A 3,445-nucleotide genomic window follows, 5' to 3' on the forward strand; every position below is an offset into this window, starting at 1 on the left:
TTTTACGGAATTCATAAGAAGCTGGGAAGAGTAGAAACAGTAGTGTGTGTGGTTAATGTTTGTGCGTTTCCACACAGCGACTCTTACATGTGTGTGGGAGCTTGGATGAGATGTTTAAAATCATAGTAGCTTTTCCCAAAAACACTGATTTCAGAATTGTACATTATGCACAGATGTCACAAAACAACACTAAAGGATGAAGTAGCATAGAAATGGCCGTGTATCAACCGTCAAAAGGTCTGTATTCATGCCCCTTGTTTCCCTCCTGCTCCATTCACTGCTCTGTTATTCTGAAAAGTTTTAAATAATTTTTATGATAACAGCAAGGAGCCCATTCATTGGTGGGGAAAAAATCACTTTACTCTCTCAAGATGTTCCTTTTTAATACATGGTTTGGCAGGATCCATCCGCATTGAATGTCAACTCGCGAAAAAAGCACTCTTTGTCAACTTATAAAATTGGTCTAGATGAAACCATTTCTAATTTAAAGACAAATTATAAACCGACCGGCTCTATTGAAGTAATGCGTTTTTGCCAAGGCAGCAGCTACTCTTCCGGAGTCCAGCAAATTAGCAATTATACATTTGAAAACATTACAATACCTTCATAACAGATTTCCACATATAAGTGTGTGCCTCAGGCTCTACTCTACTACGCAATACTTAACAAATCAGTGGCATGTGTGTATAGTGCGTATGTTATTGTGTGTTTGCATGCATATGTCTATGTTGTGTTGCTTCACAGTCCCTGCTGTTCCATAAGGTGTATTTTTATCTGTTTTTTAAATCAAATTTTAATGCTGGCATGAGTTACTTGATGTGGAATGGAGTTCCATGTAGTCATGGCACTATGTAGTACTGTGTGCCTCCCATAGTCTGTTCTGGACTTGGGGACTGTGAAGAGACCTCTGATGGCATGTCTTGTGGGGTATGCATGGGTGTCGGAGCTGTGTGCCAGTAGTTCAAACAGACATCTCGGAGCATTCAACATGTCAATACCTCTCATAAATACAAGTGGTGATGAAGTGATTCTCTCCTCCACTTTGAGCCAGGAGAGATTGACAATGTTAGCTCTCTGTGTACATCCAAGGCCAGCCGTGCTGCCCTGTTCTGAGCCAATTACAATTTTCCTAAGTCCCTCTTTGTGGCACCTGACCACAAGACTGAACAGTAGTCCAGGTGCGACAAAACTAGGGCCTGTAGGACCTGCTTTGTTTATAGTGCTGTTAGGAAGGCAGAGTAACACTTTATTATAGACCGAGTTCTCCCCATCCTAGCTAAAGTTGTATCAATATGTCTTGACCATGACAGTTTATAATCCAGGGTTACTTCAAGCAGTTTAGTCTCCTCAACTTGCTCAATTTCCACATTATTCATTACAATATTTAGTTGAGGTTTAGGGTTTAGTGAATGATTTGTCCCAAATACAATGCTTTTAGTTTTTGAAATATTTAGGACTAACTTATTCCTTGCAACCCATTCTCAAACTAACTGCAACTCTTTAAGTGTTGCTGTCATTTCAGTCGTTGTGGTAGCTGACGTGTATAGTGTTGAGTCATCTGCATACATAGACACACTGGTTTTACTCAAAGCCAGTGGCATGTCGTTAGTAAAGATTGAAAAATGTTAGGGGCCTAGACAGCTGCCCTGGGGAATTCCTGATTCTACCTGGATTTTGTTGGCGGCTTCCATTAATAAAGAACACCCTCTGTGTTCTGTTAGACAGGTAGCTCTTTAACCACAATATAGCAGGGGGTGTAAAGCCATAACACATACGTTTTTCCAGCAACAGACTATGATCAATAATGTCAAAAGCCGCACTGAAGTCTAACAAAACAGCCCCCATCAACTTCTCTCAGCCAATCATCAGAATTTGTGTAAGTGGTGTGCTTGTTGAATGTCCTTCCCTAGAAGCGTGTTGAAAGTCTGTTATCAATTTGTTTACTGTAAAATAGCATTGTATCTGGTCAAACAATTTTTTTTACAAAGGTTTACTAAGCGTTGGTAACAGGCTGATTGGTCGGTTATTTGAGCCAGTTAAGGGGGATTTCCAATTCTTAGGTAGTGTCACGCCTTGACCTTAGAGATCCTTTTTAATTCTCTATTTGGTTAGGTCAGGGTGTGACTAGGGTGGGCAATCTATGTGTTATATTTCTTTGTTTGCCGAGTATGGTTCCCAATCAGAGGCAGCTGTCTATCATTGTCTCTGATTGGGGATCATACTTAGGCAGCCTTTTTTCCACCTTAGTTTGTGGGATCTTGTTTTTGTATAGTTGCTGTGTTAGCGCTACAAAACTTTACGTGTCGTTTATCTTTCTTGTTTTTTTATTGTTCATTTATTAAATAAAAATGTACACCTACCACGCTGCATCTTGGTCCGATCCTTCCATCAACGAACGTAACAGGTAGTGGAATAACTTTTGCTTCCCTCCAGGTCTGAGGGCACACACTTTCTAGTAGGCTTAAATTGAAGATATGGCAAATAGGAGTGGCAATATTGTCCGCTTGTTGATAGACAACAATAATTCTGTCACCTCTTCCACGTTTACTTTACGGAATTTCCGTAAACTTTCATAATTTGGTCAAATATACTTGGATGTGTAGTTTGTTGCTGTTATGTCATGCCTAAATTTGCTAATCTTGCCAATGAAAGAAATCATTAAAGTAATTGGCAATATCAGTGGGTTTTGTGATGAATGAGCCATCTGAGTCAATGAATGATGGAGCCGAGTTTGCCTTTTTGACCCAAATTTCCTTTAAGGTGTTCCAAAGCTTTTTACTATCATTCTGTATATCATTTACCTTTGTTTCATAGTGTAATTTCTTATTTTTATTTAGTTTAGTCACATGATTTCTCAATTTGCAGTACATTTGCCAATCAGTTCTGCAGCCAGACCTCTCTTTTGCCTCATCCCTCTCAACCATACAATTTTTAAATTCCTCATTAATCCACGGGGATTTAACAGGTTTTACGGTCATTTTCCTAATAGGTGCATGCTTATTAGTAACTGGGATAAGACATTTCAGAAATGTGTCAAGTGCAACGTCTGGTTGCTCGTGATTACACACCACGGACCAACAAATATTCTTCACATCAACAACATAGGAATCACTACAAAACGTATTGTATGACCTCTTATACACAATATTATGCCCAGCCTTTGGAACTTTGATATGGCTAGTATATTGTGATCACTACATCCGATGGATGTACCCCTCCTCACCCCCCCCATCTCTGTGGTTCAATGTGTTATAGATTATCTCCAATGTTACAATTACACGTTTAAACCCAATTAGCCTCAACTGGCAAGTAGCCTACAACTTTCCCCTCTGTCCCTGCCTCCACCACCCCTACCCCACCCCACCTCACCCTCCTCAACACAACACAGTGTGGAACAATAACCCCACCTCACATCACCCTCCTCACTCTGCCCCAACACAACCCA

The 3,445-nt window shown here is 40.2% G+C and overlaps 1 pseudogene; it reads right to left on the reverse strand.

Annotated features, from left to right (window-relative positions):
* LOC111981807 (phospholipid-transporting ATPase IA-like) overlaps window positions 1-3,445 on the reverse strand; it is a 115,225-nt pseudogene that overhangs the window by 27,050 nt on the left and 84,730 nt on the right.

Source organism: Salvelinus sp. IW2-2015, linkage group LG20 (assembly GCF_002910315.2).
Source record: "Salvelinus sp. IW2-2015 linkage group LG20, ASM291031v2, whole genome shotgun sequence".
Taxonomy (NCBI): Eukaryota; Metazoa; Chordata; class Actinopteri; order Salmoniformes; family Salmonidae; genus Salvelinus; species Salvelinus sp. IW2-2015.